The following is a 14,366-nucleotide window of genomic DNA, read 5'->3' as shown; positions in this document are numbered from 1 at the left end:
ACTGTTTCTAGTTGTCTTGCTCTCTGCACAAAACTACCTGGAGTTTTATCGAACATTTTAAGCAATTAGATTTAAAGGCACAAGAAAATAGCATCTTTTGCCATGCTTGAAATAAATAGTACGTTGTCTTATGTCAAACACCATTATGAATAGTGATGTCCACTACCAACTTGCTCAGCAAGCAAATCATGTTCTATGCACTAAATATATATTATGCAGCATTCAGCATTTTCTCCTCTGCAGTACTGCTGGAAATTGCAGTACTGGCCAAGCCTTAGGGAGCATTGTTTCAATATAGAAGTATGCATTTTTTTGTGTGTGTAGTGTCTTTTATCACATTAAGTTATGTTTTAGAGGTTCTTCTATCTTCATTCACACTGAGAAATCAATCACACTTCTGTTGTGCTTCTTCAGATTCAGTTTGAAGTTATAGGAGTGGCAAAATCTAGGGGTATGGAAGGTATGCAAAAGATTTTGCAGCTCTACAGTCCTGTTTGGTAACTAGGCTTTGTTACCAAGCAGAAAACCAATGAATATATTCTCTGAGCTAGATATATTAAATCACATCAGCTGCCCTCAAGCTCTATTCAAAGCAATAAAATAATTAGGTAAATATTGCATCATCAGAGAAAGCTTAGTGTCTGACCACTAAACATGAGGTGATACTCTTATGTTTACAGAATACAGGTTGTAGGCACAGAGAGTTTATTTAAAACCTGGTTGAAAAAGGCAGTAACACTCCGATTGGCTTTTATAGATTTGATTGGACAAGCTAGGGCTGAGATTAGGAGGAAAAGAAAACAAAAAGCCTATTGGAAACCATGCAGGATCCAGTGTAAAAGAAAAATCAGCGAGATGTATTAAAATCATGGAAGAATCACAGCTTTATATCGGGAGAAGATTCTAGAGCAGCTGTACTGGACGCAGATGCCCAGGTGCTGGCGGCAGCGGCGGCAGCAGCAGCGCGGGCGGGGCGGGGGGCTGCCGGTGCGGCCCTTGTGGGGAGCGGCCGGGGCTGCCCCGCACCGGACACAGCCGGTTCCAGCCGGCTCCAGCGGCCCCAGCGCAGGGCACAGCTGAGCCTCTCAGCCACGGGCGGGCGCCTCGGGGAAAGCCTGTGTCAGAAAGGGCAAAACGCTGCCCGGCAGCCAGGGCTGAGGGGAACGGGGTGAGAAACAGCCCTGCGAGCCCCGAGGGGAGAGCAGGAGGAGGGGAGGGGGGGCTCCGGGCGCCCCGGCAGGGATGCCCCTGGGGCAGGGGCTGACCCCAGTGCAAGTTAAGTTAAATGCACAAGAACACATTAAGATAAATAATTATCTAGTTGTCTGCCCAAACTTGATAGCAAAAATTAATCATGAGTTTTTTGAAAGCATATGAGTTGCTAATGATTTATTTTCCACTGATTGAAGAGCTTAAGAAAAACAAAGGAGTTCAGGAAATGTTTTACTGCTCTAGATTTCCTATTTATTTGTATTTCTGCCATGCCTGAGAGTCAACTCATAGAAAATGCAATAAGTTTTAATCAAATTTACTTACAAATAAGAATCAAATAATAAAACTAGCCAATGAAATTCCATAAGGGGAGCCTGGACTTTGTCCTCTCAGTCTTTAGGCCAATAAAAAAAATCAAGTCTCCTATTAGACAGAGGTCTAAGTGCCAGACAACCTAAATGAATACTTCAGCTGCCAGGAGTAATGATAAGGAGAAGGCTGCTGAAAGCAGAGCTCCTAATGCCCTCATGCCTGTGTTCCTGCCATGAAACATGATAAGAAGCTAACAGCCATGACTCCCAAGTGCTGCACTGAGTGAATTCTTTGTAGCCATCATACAAAAAAAGCCCTTTCTTATTGTTGTTTGTCTGGCAACAATCTAAACACACTGCAGTTGGATGTGTGACTTACAGTAAAAATTCATTTAGAAAGCGCTGCTGGGAAGCAGTTTAACCCCATCCAGCAATATACAAAAGATAGCTCATCATGCCCAGCTGCACAAAATTTAGGCTTCAGGAGCAGCAATATCCTGATGTAGGTCAGCCTGGTACTGTGTTCCTGCAGGACAGAGGGATAAAAACCATCATTATCTCTTCAAATACCAGTCTTGATTTATAGGCATTTTGGTTTATATAGAGTGGTTAGAATAGGAAATTTTTGAATAAAAGACATTTGAATCTCACACGTCAGTCATATTTTTCCTATAGATAATATTCCACAATGCTCTGTAAGGCTCTTAGGTAATGTAGAGACATCAGTCATGGCTAAAATATAGATCAGAACTGTGCCTGCCCCAGGCTTTTTGAAACAGAAAAATAAATGCCTCTTGCACGTACCACCCACTGTTATTTCTCTCTTAATATGCCCCTGATATCTTGGAATGTAAAGCAATTTTCCCCCAGGAAGACTATCAGGGTAGCATCTTTGAACTGAGAGACAATCTGAGCCTATTTCAAATGGAAGCAGCAGAGCCACCTCAGAATGAAGTGGTCCCTTCAGTCTTGCGGTTCACAGAACAATGCTAAAAAACAGACACAGACACATAAATATAAATATACCGTACAGAATGGTATATTTATCTAGCTCCAATGCCACCCCAAATGAGTAAGAATGAATATCCCAGTCAGTAAGTATAGATTCCAGAGGTCTTGCTTCATTCCTCTTAACTCTCAATAATTTTCCCACTCTAATGATTTCTCTATACCAGACTATATATCACCAAAGAGAAAGCTTTTTTTTTTCAGTTTGATACAACAAAACCCCTTGGTTCTATCAAATAAACACAACAGTAAAGATGATGTATTGAAGCTTTTCAGTACAAGGATAAAGCTTTCTGGTTTTGACACAAGTGTATGGAATTTATTGCTCTGCTGTGACTTTCTGCTTCTCTATAAAATACTGTTTCTCAGTAGTTTAAACTCTTTATTCAAACCAAGTTATTAATTTAACCATATATTTAAAATATTTTAAATGAAAGAGTATATCAAGGGTGTGTATTGGTGGTGTGAATCTGTGGAAGGTGTGGGTCTGCTTTACTGAGTAAAATTGGATCTATAAGCTGAACTTTGTAATATAAGGCTTTTATTTTTCTGTGTGTTCCTAGAACACTCTAAATAAAACAGTCAGAGTTATTTATTTATATAACCAAAATTTCCGCTTGCATTTTTTACAGAAACATGTTAAAAGCCCATACCTAACTGGATTATATGACTATTGTGGCCAGGATATTGGTGCAAGTTCAGCATACATAAATAAGCTATTAACCATGGGTGGTAGTTGTCACATTTGCAAATGACATTGACAGAACTAATAAAACGCTGTAAGTCAGATATAAGCTTGTGTATCCTGATGAATTCAAATATAAGAAACAATGTTCTGCTTATCAAGTAGGAAGGAATACATAGCTCTCTACAACACAATCAGTCTCCCACAAAATCAGTGTATTATCAATACACTCATAAGTATGCGTAGAATGCAATCTTCATTCTGTAAAAGGAAGATAAGAATTATAAGCTACAATGTATTTACTTTATATGTGTATATATAGTTGTACATATGTACACATACATAGAATCATAGAATCATTTTGGTTGGAAAGGAACTTTAAGATCATTGAATCCAACTGTTAAACTAACACTACCAAGTCCACCACTAAACCATGTCCCTAAGCACCACATCTACTCGTCTTTTAAATACCTTCATGGAAGGTGACTCCACCACTTCCCTGGGCAACCCTGTTCCAAGTTTTGATAACCCTTTCGATGAAGAAATTTTTCCTAATATCCAATCTAAACCTCCCCTGGCAAAAGACAGACAGAAAGACATTCATAGAGCCATTTATAATCCAAATCCCATACTATATTTTATTATAATCAATATGATTATACCATGTTCTGTTAAATTTCGTGTATGACTTCTTTCTCAGTAAGCAGCATTTGGACTTCTTTTTATGAAAAGCAGTCTATTTTACATACACAGTATAAAACATTATCAGGTAATATATTTAACACTACTTCCTTCAAAAAGTTTAGTTACTAGAAAAAAGAGGAATAATTCTAATAAAATCACTTAGTACTTTACGCATAAGAAGTAAACGTGTTTTCATGACATATGCCTTTCCTTATGCATAGCATGAATAATTTATTTGCTTATTATATGAATAAAGTAAAATTTATAAGTTCCTATGCTTAAAATATTAATTTATTTTCTTTCAAATTATCACATTTGTAACAAAAGATGTGATAGTTCAGTGTATTCTTCTCAATTACCATTTCCAACAGCAGATGGATTTAAACAATTGGTTGGGTTTGCTTTGAATTTCTTAAATTTTAACATATATAGTTAGAATTTTTAATGTCAAAGTTTTCTTTGAGCTACTCTGATACTGAATAAAACACATAGCTAAGTTAGTTTCTTACGAGGTATTTTGTCAGCTACAATCTCAAGCATAATATGAAAAAACTCCATTAATGTCAGAGGTGATGTGATGAATAGTTGAGAAATATAATAGTTCACATTTTTTTTTTCTCTTTAAAAAGAGAAGATTCTCTGAATCTTTTATGTGGTTGCTCTGTAATCTCAGCTCTCAGTAATTAAAGTAAGTAATTACTCACTTCAGAGCATTTCGAATGGGATAATAGATGCCTGTGGACAGTATAGGATGAGTAGAGGCCAGCAGTTCTTTGACTTCAGTCTCACAATTCATTGGACTTTAAATGGACTTGTGGGTTCATTTTCCTGACTGGCATTATCTACAGATGGACCAAGTCATCTGAAGAAGGTTCATGAGCTACATCTGTAACTGGGTGACAGGCAAATTTGAAAGACACAGGAGGGGATGGAGGTAGGTATTAAAGGGCTGGAAATGATTTGATGGTGTCCTGGTTTGGCCTAAACCAGGCCAATTTTCCTTTCAGTGATTTTTACTTTCAGCTAAGTCTCTTCTAAGTAACTGCACTTTCTGAAAGTAACTGCATGTTTTGCAGACAGTGTCTGCTTCTAGCACTGATAACACTCGAAGTTTGTAGTCATCACTGAGGCACTGGTAGGGATGTTATGCAGAAAGGCTCTTGCTGTACTTAGTCTTAGAGAAACCAAGGTCACTGCTAAATTCCTCCCTGCTTACGAGTGAAGAGCTGAAGGGGGGTCGCACCTGCAGGGAGGAGCGGACAGGGCAGGTGACCCAAAATTGACCAACGAAGGTATTCCATCCCATACACATCATTCTCAGTATAAAACGGGGGGATCACGAGGGTCTCACCCCTTCGCCTTCCCCTCTCTTGCCCCTTCCTGCCTGGCCTTCCCTTGCTTCTTCTGCTGTGTTTGGGTGTTTCTGCTGCTTCGGGCTGCTTCTGCGGCTTGAGCCTTTGGCCAGGGTCCAAGGAGGACTCTGTCCGTTTTCCTGCTGCCCCCGATCCGTGCATCCCTGAATCCAGTTCTTGACTGTCGCTGGGCCCAGTCTGGGCCTTCCCGGAGCCTGCCCTGCAGTGCTGGTGGTGACGTGGCCGACATCAGGGGAGCTCGAACTTGGTTTTGTATATATTTGTATATATTTGATTATTCCAATATTATTATTATACTCTTTTTCAATATTATAGTTTATTAAAACTGTTTTAACATTCCAACTCGTAAGTCTCTCTCCCTTTTCCCTTTCCCTTTCCCTTCGGATGCGGGGGGGAGGGTTAACAGAGAGCATCTGCCACAGGTTTAATAGCCAGCCCAGCTTTAAACCGTGACAGATGGTTTCTTCGTATTCCAAACCACTACGCATGAAACACTGGAACCAATTTTAACCCTATAGTCATTTGGTCTCATTCTGAGTATCTCTTCCCTTTGCCAGAAGCCAGATATTTTTCCATTGTCACTAGGCAAAATTTCTTTGGGTTGAAGCAGTTTTTAAAAAACCCAGGAAGATGGTGCAGGCCAGTGATGCTGGTATCTGTACCTAACAACAAATTGCAGCTGTGTGACTTCCAGAGCCACATCTGGCATGGAGAAAAGGCTCTATCAGCTTTGTATCCACAACATGACTTTTACCACTCAGTTGCATATCATGTGAAAAAGTATCTACTTTTGTATATTTTAAATCTGCTAACTAAAAACTCATATTATGGCTCCCAGTTCTTCTATTGTGAAAAACAGTAATAGTAATTTTCTGTTTATGTATGTCCTGCATGACAGTTCTAATTTTATAATTTATTTTTAGAATTTATTAAATATTTTTCTCATCAGTAATTTCTTTTCCGTATTGAAGAGTCCTAACTTTTAAAATCTCTTGAGATGGGTGCTATTCCATATATTTGAACATGTTTCTTTATTTCTGTGTGCTTTCTCTGGTTCTCCTATGGGACTAAACTGTTTGAGTAGTTGCAGTGTGGAATTACTCTGGGTTTTCGAAGTAGCATGACACTTTGTAATTGGTTTTCTATTATTGTTTTCTATTATTGCTTAATAATTCTTAACACCAGATTTATGTATGTTGTTTTTGATGACTGCTTGGCAGATATTTAGATAGAAACAGTAACTCAAAATATCCTTCCTGAGTAATAACAATTTATTCTGAGCTCATGGTACAGGTGTATTTTGTGTTGGTTTTGCCTTTGTTCATTACCTTACATTTATTTCAGTTTCATCCATAATACTAGTACATGCACTGAGTATCTATTGATTTCTTTGTAAGTCTTCAGTTTGCTTTTCTAGATTATCTTTGACTGTATCAAACAATTCCAGTCTCCTAGCATAATGTCTAATAGCACTCTTTACACTGAGAAACCTTACAAAGTATTCCTGTACTTTGTTTCCTGTTCTTAAATCAGTTTTTAAGATCATGTCATTACACAATAGCCTTGAAGGACCTTGTTGAAAGCTTATTGGAAATCCAAGTGTACTAAATCAATCAGATATTATCCCTATTCATAGGCTTGTTGACACCTTCAAGAAATTCTAGTAGTTAGCCTTCTACATGAACAAGATTTACTTTTCCTCATATATCCTGTGTATTGCTGTGTCCACTTGATTTTGCTGTTTGTGACAGTTTCTAGACACTTTTTGAGATTACTTTAAGAACAGAACAGGCAGGTTTTCATTTTTTCTAGTACTTTCACCCCAGGTTCTTAAAGCACTTAACAAAAAGCTGGGTCTGTTTGGTCTGGAGAAGAGAAGACTGAGGGGGGATCTTACCAATACAAACAAACAAACACCTTAGGGGTGGGTGTCAAGAGGGACCAGACTCTTCTCAGTGGTGCCCAGTGACAGGACAAGGGGCAACAGGCACAAACTGAAACATGGGAAGTTCCGTCTAAGTATGAGGAAAAACTTCTTTACTTTCAGGGTGACAGAGCACTGGAACAGGCTGCCCAGGGAGGTTGTGGATTCTCTTTCTCTGGAGATATTCAAAACCTGCCTGGATATGACCCTGTGCAACATGCTCTAGGGGAACCTGCTTTGGCAGGGGGGTGGACTCCAGAGGTCTCTTCTTGTGATCCAGAGGTCCCTTCCAAACCCTACCATGCTGTGGTTCTGTGAAAAGGGATTTTCAAAGCTGGACATTAAAGCTGAGCTCCTAAATCACCTAGTTTTAAGGTTCCACATTATTAGTAGAAATCACCACCGGGAAGCTTCAGCACCTTTCATTTTGGCATCTTCTGTTTAGTGTATATTGATAGATGGAAAGAATTTATTTCAGGCAAGCATATTTGAACAGTTGGGACTAATTAGTTACACACTGGAAGAAATATGAGTAAGCTACTTGCTAATAGGCATATATTAGGGTATTTGCTTAAGGACGGATAGGGAATCAATGGCAGAGACAGGAAAAGTTTATTTGTTTATGGATGCATCAACATTTCCTTTTCATGACACAGAATTTCGCTTTCATTATACTAAGCTCAAGGAACAAGTTTTCTTCTACTGTTACTCTTCTTACTAGCAAAATATTTGGCCTTGATTCTACATCATTTCATATACAAAGTACTTTCTTGTCACTAAGTGAACTACAATTTCATGACCATTATTACTGGATCGCGTATGGTTTTTCCTCTTTTCTTTGTGTATTGTGAAGTTATTCTTCATCATATTTCAAAAAAATCTGTATCAAAGATTTTTGCTCACCTGTAAATTTTCCATTGTAATATCTAGAAATATTAAATCATCCAGAAGCATCAAGTTATTTATCCTATTTCTCTCAGGAATGATTCAATCTTATCTTCCCCTTAGTTAGGCTGTCTCTTGGACTTCAATTATAAACCATCCTCAATTATCCTTTATTTCTATTCCTATTGTTTTTGTCATTAGCTGGGTGACAGCTTTTCTCAGCCTCATCTAGATGCAAATCTCAGCTGGTGGTTATTCCGCACTAAGAAATTCGGGTCCTGATCATCCAGAAATTTTTTAGGTGATACTGCAGTATAATTAAATAAATTTCTGTGAACTTCCCAATTAACAAAGCCATTCTCATTTCTGGCCTTTAGAGTACATAAAAGTCTTGTATGCTGAGGGTCCAGCAGTATGATTTGTTCACAGTTTTTTCTACAACAGATCTATAACCATTCTGTATTACCAGTGGCCGTTCAGAGGCCACTGAACAGTCCTCTGCTTAAAAAATGTTTCTACCATTTGCTCCTTATTCCTTACATGGCTAATATTATTGTCACTATATCTTTATATTATTTGATCATTTTCTTTGATTTTTAGTTGTGAAATGTCTTGGCTCAGGTTCCACTTTAGAAAAGCAACATTTCTAAACTTTAATTGCATGATGAGAGGAAGTGAGAATTTAAGCTGTATTTTACCTAAATAAAAACACACAAAAATAGAATTAAATTCTATACATAGACAGAAGAAGTTTACTTTGATGAGTTCTGCAGAAAGATTTACTCAGATTTTGACATCTGCTGAGGCATGATAGTGTCCCACTCCAATCTGCAAACACCGCCAGTGATATAGCAAGGATGGAAGCTGGAGAAGGAACACTGTGCTGAATACAGCCACAATGCTATTATATGAAAATTGGATAGGTCTGTTTACATGTATACTTGTCAGATCCTCAAGGTCAAACAAGAAACTCAGAATATAATTAGGAGCAGACAGGAATATGATGATTAGACTGAGTGACTATCTCTTTGGCACTGCCATCATGCAGGTTTTCTGTACTATCACTGAAGTGAGATTACAAACAAATTTCAAGTAAAGAAGCAGTCACTTGGTGGTAATCGTGTTTACATTTCTCATTTCCATTTCAAATGGTCAATATTTCATATTAATTTTTTTCACCAAATAAATTTACCATCCTATTTTATTAAAAAGTCTGTTGAGAATGGGACCCTCCTTAGCAATACCTGCACCATCAACAGCAAACAGCACAAGATGCAAAAAGACAGACTGACCATCACAACCTCTCGCATTCAGGGTGAATTCTTTCACGTTGTGATAATGACTGACATAAACCACCTTGCAATCAAGGAAAAGCTTTTCACTTTCAGAGGGCAAAAGTTTTCTTTTGCACGGGAACAAATCATAGCAGCATGTTCTTGGCTGTCAGGATCATGTAAACTTTACAAGACACCAAGTACCCCTTCTACATACTTAAATTGAGATGTTTCTATCATCTGACACATTTTCTCACATGGTGTTCTTTCCTTCTAAAATACAACTTGTCAAGAGCAGCCTGAGTTCAAGTCTAAACTGCTGTCTAATGTCACTTACTTTTTACTTGTCACACTGCATCTTTGTAGGTACACATTAAAATTACCATTTCATTGATGCAACAGTTGAGAATCCAGTGTAGAAGTCGAAGGTCCAAGCTAGCCAAAGAGTTTGCCCCTTTTCACTTTCTTCTTGCAGGGATAAAGCTTAGGTAGTAAGCTGAATTTAGCATAAGGTGCACAAACTGTGAATTTCTGTGTTTTGTATGATGTTTATATGCTTTTGACTTTTTTTTTTTCACACAAGCTAAACAAAGTGTGAGCAATGAAATCATATTAAACTCACCTAATTTGAAATTTGGTTATATGTGAAAGAGCTGGAAGAGTCAGCAGAGGTTTTGGTATGTACATCATGACAGAAGCTTTCTGCAATGTCTTGTGAGCTCTGCCAATATTTTGTGTGGATACAAATCAGGCAAAAAGTAATAGATTCCTGTAAGTAGACACGACCTTTTTCACCTCTGCATAGCCCTCTGCATAGCTATTGTCACTGTTCTTGCAATATGCAATCTTTATCAGAAAAATTAAAATTCTGCTGCAGAAGTGAGGAAATTGTAGCCGTTTTTCATTACTAAAGTACAGTCCAAAACTTCCTGCAGAACAAACTATTTTCAAAATCCATATGTAAAATCAGCAAGCCAAAAACCTGCATGTACATGACTAACTCAGTAATGTGGGGTATTTACAATATCAGCAATAGAAATTAGCACTAGCTGAATAGTATAAAGAAACACAAATACAAATAAATAACTTTTAAATATGTTCCTTTTTCCACTGTATTTTTTTTCTGAATTTCATGCTCTATCTCCATTATATATCACATATAAGTTATGTTTTTATCACTTGTAATGGGAATAGTCATAAAATATTGTAATATTAAATCATAAAGTTTTACAATAATAATCATAATACATTACTGAAAAATCTGTCCTGTATCACTATGTGTTTTATTGATTGTATGACTTATCTCTCATCATTTCACCAGTAATTGTATCTGCCCTGTGATATTGACTATCTACTCTACCACTCTTCTATTGCTTTTTATGCTTCCTACAAACCCCTTCCCTCCCTTACAAATCTTTGCTTTGTAACATTGGATTCAGAAACCCTGCCTTTTAAGCCAGAAGTTGTTTAGCCAAATAATGTCATCTTCTATGTAACCTAGGACACTAGGGTCTTGGCCAATATAACTGCTTAATACCACCAAGATTGTTTAAGTTATCACAGAAGCTGATTTGAATTTTGTATTATTATGCATGGGAAAAAGCTAAGGAATTCAGCTGTGATAAAGCCCTATTAAAATGTTTGCCCCAGAGTAAAAAATGAAGATAAAGTACATTTGGCATCAGATACCACTGACAAGTATTTGCATTTTTCGGAGAGATGAAGTTTTATTCTTAGATTTCCCTGACATTCTTAAGATAAATTATCGTACTACAGTGCTTCAAGCATCCAGCACAAAAAGGGGGCTGGTGGGGGTAGAAAAGAAAGAAAACAACATGAAACAATAAAGGAGAATATAAAGTGAATAATACATAACTCATGTTTTCAGGATCACTCAGCCCCACAGAGCTTGACAGAAAATAAGAATCACAGAATCACAGAATCACAGAATGCTGTTTTACCCAAAAGTACTCATTAAGCAATCAGTAAAAATTCATTGAAATTTGTGACATGGGATTATGAATGGAATAGTTGAACTGAGATATTCCCATCTAACATCCTGCTCTGAAGCGAGTCTTCCACATCCACGATAAAGTGTTTTGACCAGTGAGTTATTGATTAATCCTTGCAGATTTTGATGAGAAGTTCTATCCTAGACTTGGTCAAAGAACAGTCCTTCTGATAGACTTTCCATCAAATTCAACAGAAGTGACTTCTTAATGTTCTGAGGAAATTAGAAAGAGAAAATTTGTCAAAAACAGTAAAATATTATTGAAAAAAAGCATGATAAAGATACGTGAAATGCTCATTTGGAAAATAAGGACACAACATGAAGTAAGCACTAGAGAGGTTTTTTGTTTTCTTTTGTAAATAACACCACATAGGATAGAATATGCTTATGAGGTGGTAGTTTCAGATTTGCTTAAAGAGTCTGAGCCTCTGTTTCATGTACAAGATTTGAGAGGTTTACTTTGCCTTTCATTTCCTTCTGTCTCTCAGAAAACTGGATGCTATATTTGAAGTTATATAGCTCAATTAGTTAACACTTAAAGCACACTTTGTCATCCTACATTAAAAACATTCTCTGTATGAAACTATTTTTTAAAAATCTCAGTCTCAGGACACACAAAACAGAACTAACACACCTCGTTCACAGAGATATTTCCTTTGTATGTGAGGTTTGAAACATTTTAGAGACATGTAATAGAAGAAACGGCACCACAATTTGTGATTTGATGCTTTATGATAAAAACAAGTAAGAAAGAACAAGAACATCATTAATTTTATTATTACCAATATCATATGCAAGTGATTTGCTTTTCAGAGCTGATAATCCAATTTCTTTCATAAAGATGTTTTCAATTTTAGTCTTTTTTTAATAGTTATAGCAGCTAGAGATTAAAAAGATTTTAATCTCTGATTCATTCTCCTCCAAGTTACCATTTCCCAGTAGAAAATTTATGTAGCACAAAGTATTTAAACTACTGGAAAATCCAAGTGTAATCAAAAAGAGTAAGTTCAAAGAGGTTGCAAATAGTACAGAACACGATCTGATTTTTACTTCTTTTTGAGACATCCAAATGTGGTCTTCATGACATAATCAGGATGTGTATATTTTCGTACACCTTTACACTTCAAGCATCGTTTTAAATCAATAGACCTACACAAAAAAAATTTCCTTAGTAAGAGTGAATTCTACTTTTTGTACACAACCAGTATTTGATTTTTGCCCAACTCAAATCCAATCATGAAAATTGATTTTTAGATATGTTGTGCTTGTGACTTCAAAACACAGCTGAATTTTACTTGTAGGTGCTTTGTCCTCAAACCAATTCCAGAAGATACAGGAAAGAATTACTTTTAAACATGGAACACAGATATTAATTCAGATTTTAAGTAAACAATGTACAATCTTCGTAATAAAGTCAAGAGAAACTTAATTTGTTTCAAAATGGTTAATGTGGCAGGTGAAGGTGTGTTTTAGAATTCCAGCATGCTTCAGAAATATGTTCACACCAAAAGCTTGGCAAAAGCATTAAGACTGATCCATTCCTGTCCAGGACTGTAACAGAAAACATGGCAGTTCAGGTATTTGAATAGTTCACCTATTTACATGTACCTTTATTAGGCTTTCCATTGAGCTCACCACCTATTTGGACTCTACCAATGAACACACATGATGACAAGATCCACTATGAAGGTCTCATGGACCCTGATTTTGTTCAGACTTGGCTAGTTATCTAACAGTTTTCAAGATCTGTGTGCCCTATAATCCTCTAAGAGTCCTAATCCCAATGTCCTTCTTACCTTTGAAGGTTGCTTTGCTGGATGAGGATGTTCATGCAGGTACTGACTGCCCACCAGCTGTAATATGCTCTATTGCACGTACTTCCAGAACAAACCAAATTTAGAGGCAGCTAGTGTGGAAAGAGTTTGTGGGATCTTCAGGACTTTCTTGATTAATTAAATGTTGAGGTGTGTTGATGGATTTGTGAGGAGTTACACACCACAAAAAAAATGCTACACGGAATAATGAAGCCCACAGAAAAAAGTCTACTAAACTCACAAGCAAAGCTTTCTAGCTTTTGAAGATTCCCTGCACCCAAATATGAACAGTACATTTGCCACATTTTGAAGGAGTAGTATGGACTTCAAACAACCTAAAATTTAATTTAACAATTATATGAGAAGATAATTAACTTTGCTAGAAAAAAAAAAGTTCAATGAATCTTACATATGAAAGATGAACTAAAATCTTTATAAACATTCTTTAGAAAGTTCAAACACCTCAAATGAGGACCAAAACAAAAACCAGAAAACCACTAGTTCCTCCCCTGAACTTGCATTCCAATTCAGGCTGACAATATTTGTCTTGCAAATATTATATTACCATAATTTTTTTTTTTTTCTGAAGCTGTGCTGAGGCACATGTGGGAATTGCATAGCATGCCAGTATAAAATCTAAATTGGCCTATCAGCAATAAAGTAGAGCAAATAGGGTACCATAACAAAATTGTTTTTTCATTTCCTGTCAACCTTAGCTTTATTTTTGAATTTTATGTCAGTCTGGGAAAGAAGGTCTTGCACGCAAGTTCCTTGTGAATCATGGTACCAATATTTTCTAAGATGTAATTTGTTGGTAAAACCTGTTACTTCCTTTGAGAAAGAATAAGTGATTTCCGTAAACTTGCATTGCATGTGCCTGAGCTTGATCATTGTGAATGTCCTTGCCTGTTTTTTCTCTTCTGTGCTGTGTCAACTTAGGATAATAACCCTGGCTGTTACCACCAATGTGGATTCATATATGTGCAATTCCCTAACTCACTCATGTGGATAATGTATTCATCCTATAACACTGTATTTCAGTTTCAGGACAGTGATGGTTGGAGTGCAATAGTTGCCACAAGTAAAAGTAATGAACCATTTAGCAGTTTTACTGCAGTCTGTTGCAAAGTATCTCTTGGTGTCTCTCTCTCTCCCTATCCATCTGTAGCAATAATCATGAAAGAC

The sequence above is a fragment of the Nyctibius grandis genome, chromosome 3, assembly GCF_013368605.1.
Source record: "Nyctibius grandis isolate bNycGra1 chromosome 3, bNycGra1.pri, whole genome shotgun sequence".
In the NCBI taxonomy this organism is placed as follows: domain Eukaryota; kingdom Metazoa; phylum Chordata; class Aves; order Nyctibiiformes; family Nyctibiidae; genus Nyctibius; species Nyctibius grandis.
Note: the sequence above shows the minus strand (reverse complement) of the source record.